The sequence below is a fragment of the Bison bison genome, unplaced genomic scaffold (assembly GCF_000754665.1).
Source record: "Bison bison bison isolate TAMUID 2011002044 unplaced genomic scaffold, Bison_UMD1.0 scf7180017864145, whole genome shotgun sequence".
In the NCBI taxonomy this organism is placed as follows: Eukaryota; Metazoa; Chordata; class Mammalia; order Artiodactyla; family Bovidae; genus Bison; species Bison bison.
In genome coordinates, this window is record NW_011494717.1 from 6,391,942 (window position 1) to 6,400,821 (window position 8,880).

Genomic DNA, 8,880 nt, shown 5'->3' on the forward strand with positions numbered 1-8,880 from the left:
CCCGCGCGGCCCCGCCATTTCTGCCCCTTTCTCTCCCGTTCTAGCTCTCGAGCTCCGTGCGTCAGGGCTCCAGCGCCGCAGGGCCGACGAGACCGCTTCCGGCCTGGCCGCTGCGGGGCGCTGCAAGGCCGGCCAGCCCTTCTCTTGCCGGCTTTTCCCTCCTCTTCCCCCGCCCCTCCAGTAGGCCCCTCCCAGCGGCGCGCTGTCAGCGCTCGGCGGCCACGGAAGGGACGCTCTGGGCTGTTAGCTCTATGGTTTCTAGGTCTGGCCAGCGGACGAGGAAGTGAGGATGAGAAAAACCAGAATGTGCTCGGGACGAGCTAGCGCGCTGGAGTCGGTCGTGGAACCTTCATACCCGGCCAGGCCTGGCTACACCAGCATCCCCACCATCACCCCCAGGTGCCCTGGATGGAGCCAGAAAGGACTGGCAAAGGCCGGTACAGAGGAGGGCGCGGTGACCTGAGTGGGAATCCCAGGGACACCCAGGGACCCCAAGCCAAGACACTGAACTTGAGTCGTACTTTTCAGGGCTAGAAAAATGTGAATGATAATTGTGATAAAAGCAGATCTGTGCCGTATCTGGCACATGGTTAAGCTTAAGAAAGAACTAACACTATAACCCTGCGTCTTTGAACAAAGCAAGGCACTGTCTTTCTGTAACCTTAGCCAGACCTAAGGCGGAGTCCACGAAGAATGAATTCTTCTAAGAGCTTCCACTGCTTTCTGCCCGGGCAAGAATTAAAATACAAAAAGCTGAACACAAAGATACAAAATGTGCCATTTAACTTTCATAGAAAAAGATTAAGGGACACAATATGAAAAGCTATTCTGTAAATAAGAATTATGTTCATTTTCAAAAATTGCCTTACCTAGAAAAATTGAAGACTCGGGAAAAGTCTTGTAAAAATCAACAAAGCTGCAACAAAATTCCAGCCATCCAAGCTAGTAATTGTTCAACAAAATTGTATAATGCACTGGGAATGGAAGTGGTTTTTCTGTTGGAGAAGCAGTACAGATTCCAGGAAAGCAGACAAGTCCCTCTTACACTAATTTGCATACCACACCCTCCCCAGAACACTTCACCCACTACTTAGAACCTGCCTCTTGGGTATGGAGACCTCACAATACTTGAGACTTCAGTTTTCCTGTGTCAATTAGCTATGAGATCATTGAACAAAATAGTTTTCATTTCCTGCAGAAAGAAGCTGGCTTTATTATTCAAAGTATCCTGAAAATGTGTATGGTATGCAAATTAGCAGGCAAAGGACTTGCTTCTGTATTTGTTTTTGTAGTCCTAAACTGAGAAAGCCAGATTGTTATTTGAGTTACCACAACCTAGATCAAACCAGTCAATCCTAAAGGAAATCAATCTTGAATATTAATTGGAAAGACCGGTGCTGAAGCTAAAGCTCCAATACTCTGGCCACCTGATTCGAAGAGTCGACTCATTGGAAAAGACCCAGATGCTGGGAAAGACTGAGGGCAGGAGGAAAGGGAGCAACAGAGGATGAGATGGTTGGATGGGATAACTAATCCAATGGTCATGAGTTAGAACAAATGCTGGAAGTTAGTGAAGGACAGGGAAGACTGGCCAGCTGCAGTCCATGGGGTCACAGAGTCAGACACAACTTAGCTAGAGAACATGGGAAAATGCTAACAATGTTGCCTTTTTCCTTCCATCTTCAATAATGGCTACACAAAAATTACCAACTTTGTAAGTTTGTTTTTTTAATGCATGCTATTGTGACAGCTATCATGATACAATCTAACAAAATTGTTTCAAATGAAGTTAAAGGCAACTAAGTGCTACTAGGAAAAAAAAAAACTATTTGGCCAACCGCTAGAAGTAACAAATGTGTGCAGCTACAGCCTAACAGTGGATACAGTCTCAAGTAAGGATACTTGCTCAGCTTTGTAATAGTAACATAACTTCATAAGCTTATTAACTATCTTCAGTGATCCATTCCTTTCACAAACAAAATTTACTAACACCTATTAGTGTTTGGGGCTTCCCTTGTGTCTCAGCTGGTAAAGAATCTGCCTGCAATGAGGGAGACCTGTGTTTGATCCCAGGGTTGGGAAGCTCCCCTGGAGAAGGGGAAGGCTACCCACTCCAGTATTCTGGCCTGGAGAATTTCATGGACTGCATAGTCCATGGGGTCACAAAGTCAGACTGAATGACTTTCACTTTCACTTTCATTACTGTGTTAGATACTAAATATATTTGACCATTAAACAGTCCTTCCTTCAAGAAACTTAATGCTTAACTCCTTAAATCATCCCGTAAAAGGCATATAAGACATTTACTCATTGGAAGAAAAGCTATGACAAACCTAAACAGCGTATTGAAAAGCAGAGACATCGCTTTGTCAACAAAGGTTCATATAGTCAAAGCTATGGTTTTTCCAGTAGTTGTGTATAACAGTACCTTTACTGGGCTGCCCAGGTGGTGCTAGTGGTAAAGAACCTGCCTGCCAATGCAGGAGACATAAGAGACACGGGTTCCATCTCTGGGTCGGGAAGATCCCCTGGAGGAAGGCATGGCAATCCACTCCAGTATTCTTTCCTGGAGAATCCCTGGTAAGCTACAGTCCATAGGGTCACACAGAGTCAGACACAACTGAAGCGACTGAGCACACACGCACACACCATTTACTGTTTATTCGAACCCTAACTGGTGTCAGATCCTCTGTCAGACTAGGAAACATGGAGGGTTGTTTTTTTTTTTTTTTTTAGCAACATAGTTCTGGCCCTCAAAGAGCTCACAGACAAAAAGGGAACAGAGACAGGCAAGGAAGCAGTAAGTTGCGGAACAATGAAATTAGAATAAGGCAGAAACCTCTAATCCAAACAGAGTTTAGAGAAAGCTGAGAAGTGATGACTTCTGAGATGCATCTTGAACCACAAAATGAAGAAAGAAAAAATGGACCCCAAAAAAGAAAAGTTTGGAGAAGATATCGAAGAGTTGCTTGTTTTACACAGTATAGAGAAAATAACTGAAAAATCAAGTAAAATCATTTTTAAGCCTTACTTTAAACTATATGAGCTGGCAAGATGCTAAAGAATACTCAGGAGCTCAGGAATGTTCCTGAGCTAAAGAACACTCAGGAAAGTCACAGGAGGAACCCAGACAAGCAAACAAAGCTGTAAAGACAGCTTTCATTTTCAGTACATTTGCTCAACTCCAGTGAGCTTGATCTATTTTTCTCTGCCTACAGAAGATAGAAGGAAGACAGAAGACAAAGTCCAGAACCTGCTTAAGTTGCAGAATCTAATGTACCTTGCAAAATTCTGGTACAAAAATGATACATCTGAGAATAAGGGTGAATTAGAAATAAACCAACCAGAACTTCCAAAGTGGTCTAGTGATTAAGAATCCAACTTCCAGTGCAGGGCACACAGGTTTGATCCCTACTAGGGGAAATAAGATCCCACATGCCAAGGGGCAACTAAGCCCTGGGTCTCAAGTACTGAGCCCAAGCACTCTGTAGTCCTCACAATAAAACTAGAGAAGTCTAGCCACAGTGAATCTCCAGCACAGTGAAAACAGAGAAAGAAAAAAAATCAACCAGCCTTCCTATCACTATTCTCCACGAAGCTGCAAGGAGAACTGTCTTGCCCAACATCTACACTAAGAATAAGAGGGGAAAAACATATCCCTTAAGAATTCAAAACAACAAACCAGTCCTCAGATTTATAGCCTAAAGTTACCAAATCTGATAGTATGAAAACCTCAGGTTAAATCAAAAGATCCTAAGCACAAAGCAAAAGTTAAACGTAAATTATCTCCAAAAGAATGCACCTTCAACAGGATATGCAAATATATATAGTCTCATGAACATGACTCAGTAAAAAAAAAAAAAAATCAAAAACAGCCAGCACACACACACACACACACACAAAAGCCCAGACAGCATAAAAGAATAAGACCCACAATTTAATATTGATTAGAAATAGATTAAAGATTAGAAAATATTAATAACAAGCAAAAAATGAATGAAATTTTTAATGAGATAGAACTTATACAGTTAAAAAGAATAAAGTTAAATGTGAAGTATGACCTATTAAAAAAAAAAAGTAACATGGACTTCATCAAATATCACATATCTCACAAAGGACTCATCTAAAATATAAAAAGAACTCTCAAAATTCAACATCTAAAAAACAAACAATCCAATTAGAAAATGAGGAAAAGATCAGAAGAGCTATTTTACCTAAGAGGATATATAGATGGAAAATAAGAATATAGACAGATTTCAACATCACTAACCAGTAGTGACATGCATATTGAGACTATGATGAGTTATTATTACATACCTATTAAAAAACTAAAATAAAAATTAGGGTTTTTTTTTTTTAATTTACCAGTGCTGGTGAAGAGGCAAAGAAACTGGATCATTTGATCATTGCTGGTAAGAATGCAAATGGTACAGCAAATCCAAATCTGAAAAACAGTTTGACCGTTTCTCAAAAATCTAAATATACACTTACAATACAAACCAGCAATTGCAACCCTGCATATTTATTCCAAGAAATGAAGAGTTACATCTACATAAAAATCTGTAGACCATAGTTCATGGCAACTTTATTTGTAATAGCTGAAACAAAACAACAAAAAAAAGTTGCTCATAGGTCAATGGTTAAACAAACTTTAGTACATTCAAAACAGAATACTGCTCAACAATAAAAAGGAATTAGTGATATATACAAAAGCTTACAAATCTCAGATGCATTAAACTTAAACAGAAGGAAGAAAATAATATACATATGACAGCATAAAACAACATAATAGAAAACGAATAATAGAGAAATTCAAAATCAAAAGTTGATTCCTGGGAATTCTCTGGTGGTCTAGTGGTTAGAATCAGCACTTTTACGGAGAAAGCTGGGGTTCAACCCGTGGTCAGGGAACAGAGACACAAGCCACACATCACACCCAATATAAGATTTTAAAAAGTTGTTTCCTGTAAAAAGGAAAAAGGAAAGAGAGAGAGAGTGAGAAAGGAAAGGCCACTAGCCAGACCAATCAAGGGGAACAAAAGAGAAGACGCAAATTTCAAATTTCAGGAAGGAAGTTATTATAAATATCACTCAAAATTTTAGATCTCAAGTCAGCAAACATTTTTCTGGTTATAAATGGCCAGTTTGTAAATATCTCAAGCTTCACACATGGTCTATGTCACAGATTCTTTGTTTATATTTGCTTTTTGGTTTGTTTATTAACAATCCTTTAACAATGTAAAAACCATTCTTAGTTCACAAATGTACATAAGTAGGCCACAAACTAGATTTGGTCCACAGGTTGCTAATCACCAACATTTACTATAAATATTAAAGGGACATTTAATAAATAAGAAACAACTTTGTGCCAATAAGTCCCAAAACATAGGTAGGCATATTGCTTGAAATAAAACTAATTACTAAAACTCATGCATGAAGAAACAGATAACCTGAATACCCCTATCATTAATTAAAGAAATGAAATATGTAATGAAATACTATCCCACAAATGTTACACAAGTCCCAGATGACTTCAGTGGTGAACTCTATTAACATCCAATATGTAAGGAAAAGCAATGCCATCCCAGGTCAGGGAACTAAGATCTCACATGCCATGTGGTTCACGCAGAATGAAAAAAAAATTTAAACTGACTCAAAAAAAAAAAAAAAAAATAGAAAATCTATAACAGAACTGTATTAAGAGACTGAATCACTAATAAAAACCTCCCAACAAAGAAAAACCCAGGACCAGATGACTTTACTGGTTCTATCACACATGCCTACCAAACATGTAAAGGTAAACTGACACCCATCCTTCTCAAAATATTGAAAATAGAAGAGGACCCACTTTCTAACACAGTCTATGAGACCAGCATTACCTAGATACCAAAGTTAGAGAAAGATATCACAATGAAGGAACTGCAGGGCAATATCCCTTATGAACGTAGATGCAAAAGTCCTCAACAAAATACTAGCAAGCCAAATCCAGAAGCATATTAAAAGGACTCTACACCATGACCTTGGTATCATAGTCGGATGGTATCTTCGATGGACATGAGTTTAAGCAGGCTCCAGGTGTTGGTGATGGACAGGGAAGCCTGGCGTGCTGCTGTCCATAGAGTCGCAAGGAGTCAGACATGACTGAGTGACTGAATTGAACTGAACTGAACACCATGACCAAGTGCGATTTATCCCAAGTCCATTTAATGGGGAAAAGGACAGTTTCCAATGAGTGGTGCTTGGAAGACTGTATATTCACATGCAAAAGAGTGAGGTTGGACCTTTATCTTACACCACATACAAAGACTAATTCAAAATGGATTAAACACCTAATATAAGAGCAAAAACTATAGAATACTTAGAAAAAACATAGAGGAAAATCTTCATGACATTTGATTTGGCAATAGTTTCTGTCAAAACCATAAGAAAAAAAAAGAAAAAATAGATAAATTGAACTTCATCAAAATTAAAAACTTATGTATTAATTTTACCATGAAGAATGAAAAGACAACCCACAAAATAGGAGAAATGTTTAGAAATCACGTATCTGATAAGGCATTAAATTCTAGAATACATAAAAAGCCCCTACAACTTGACAACAAAAAATAACCCTACTTAACACTGGACTGGGCTTCCTTGGTGGTCCAGGGGTTAAGAATCCACCTGCCAATGCAGGAGACATGGGTTCCATGCCTGTTCCTGGAAGATTCTGATACCTGCTACAACATGATGAACTTTTAAAACATTATACTAAGTGAAAGGACAAATATTATATGATCCCATCTATAAGAGATAACTAAAATAGCGCAACTTCATAGAGACAGAAAATAGAGATTATCAGAATCTGGAGTTGAGAGTGGATTGAGGTGTTATTGTGTAAATGCGTACAGACTTTCTGTTTGGATGAAGAAAAAGTTTTAGAAGTGGATACAAGTTACAAAAGTGGATACAATCTAGTTACACAAGATTGTGAAAGTAATTAATCCTACTTAAAAATGGTAAAAAACAGCAAGACAAAATAAAAATCTTGCAGTATTGGTAGTATTGTTCTATTGTTACAGAAGTCAACAAACAGATCAGCAGAAGGGAATACAGATCAAGAATACAGGGCCCAGAAATAGCTCTTAGTGTTGATGGGGATTTGGTATATAAGATAGCATTAGAAATTTTAAGGAAAAAAGGGACTATTTGATAGATGGTCTTGGGACCATGGGCTTTATCTGTTAGATATTACACCAGATAAGTATATGTAAATCCAAGTCCAAGATGTCAACTTGTTCTTTAATAAGCAAGATAGAAGGGCATTAAAATAGATTATTTGCTGAGTATAGTTAAGCAGATTAAACTATTGGGTTAACTACAGATGTACTAGTACCACCGTCCCCCAGGCCCAACTAAAAGATTAATAGGAAACCAATAAACAGATTTGCACTGAAAAAAAAGAGAATGTAATACACCAAACTAATAGAATGAATATGGACCATAAAGCAGGTTAAGTACTGAAGAATTGATGCTTTTGGATTGTGGTGCTGGAGAAGACTCTTGAGAGTCATGGACAGCAAAGAAATTAAACCAGTCAATTTTAAAGGAAATCAACCCTAACTATTCATAGGAAGGACTGATACTGAAGCTGAAGCTCCAATACTTTGGCCACCTGATGTGAAGAGCCAACTTACTGGAAAAGACCTTGATGCTGGGAAAAATTGAGGGCATGAGGAGAAGAGAGCTATAGAGGATGATATGGTTGGATGGCATCACTGACTCTATGGACATGAGTTTGAGCAAATTCCAGGAGATAGTGAAGGACAGAGAAGCCTGGCATGCTTCAGTCCATGGGGTCACAAAGAGTTGGACACGACTTAGCAACTGAACAATAACAACAACAATAGAATGAAGGGAAAAAAACATAATCATTTCAACTGACACAGAAAAGTATCTGACAAAATTCAATAACCTTTTGGGCCTCCCTGGTGGCTCTGTTGGTAAAGAATCTGCCTACAAGGAGGAAGACCCAGGTTCAATCCCTGGGTCAGGAAGATCCCCTGGAGAAGGGCATGGCAACCCACTGCAGTATTCTTGCCTGGAGAATTCCATGGACAGAGGAGCCTAGCAAGTTACAGTCCATGGGGTTGCAAAGAGTCAGACAGGGCTAAGGGACTAAGCACATGCTTTATTCATGTCTTGGGAAAGGCCCAAGCATGCCTTTCAAATCTTTAATCAGGTAATACCTTGCCTAACTTGTTGGTTCTGCCCATAGATCAAAGAAACCAAAATGAAGAACAAGTGGCCAGATCTCTTCCCTACCTTCCCCTGAAATAATCTCCCAAATTGTACGACCAAACCATGTGAAGAAGATAACACTTACAGGAAAATCACAATAAGTCGACAGGCCTGCAGGCCATTGAGATGGTGACTCTGACCCCATATCTTAATGATTAACTGAGATTACTGCCCTCCTTCCCTTTAAAAGTTCATGACTAAGCAGACTCTTCAGAGGTGGTTTTTGGGAGATGTTGAATCCACTGTCACTTCAGATTGCTGGCATTCTGATGAAAGGCACTTTTCATTTACTACCAACATTTGTGACTATGTAACTGATTTTGTAGGTGGTGAGCAGTGGGATCCCCAATGGATAATAGTACTGGCATAATATAGATAAATGGAACAAAAATTTTCTGGGGGGTCACATTGTATGCCATGTGGAACTTCCCTGATAAGGGGGATCAGGGATCAAACCTGTGCCCCCTGCAGTGGAAGAATCTTAACCACTGGACCACCAGGAAAGTCCTAAATGGACAGAATTTTGAGTCCAGAAATAAACCAACACATCTAGGGTCAGTTGATTTTTGACCAGGGAAGTGTTCTCTCGTTATCAAATGG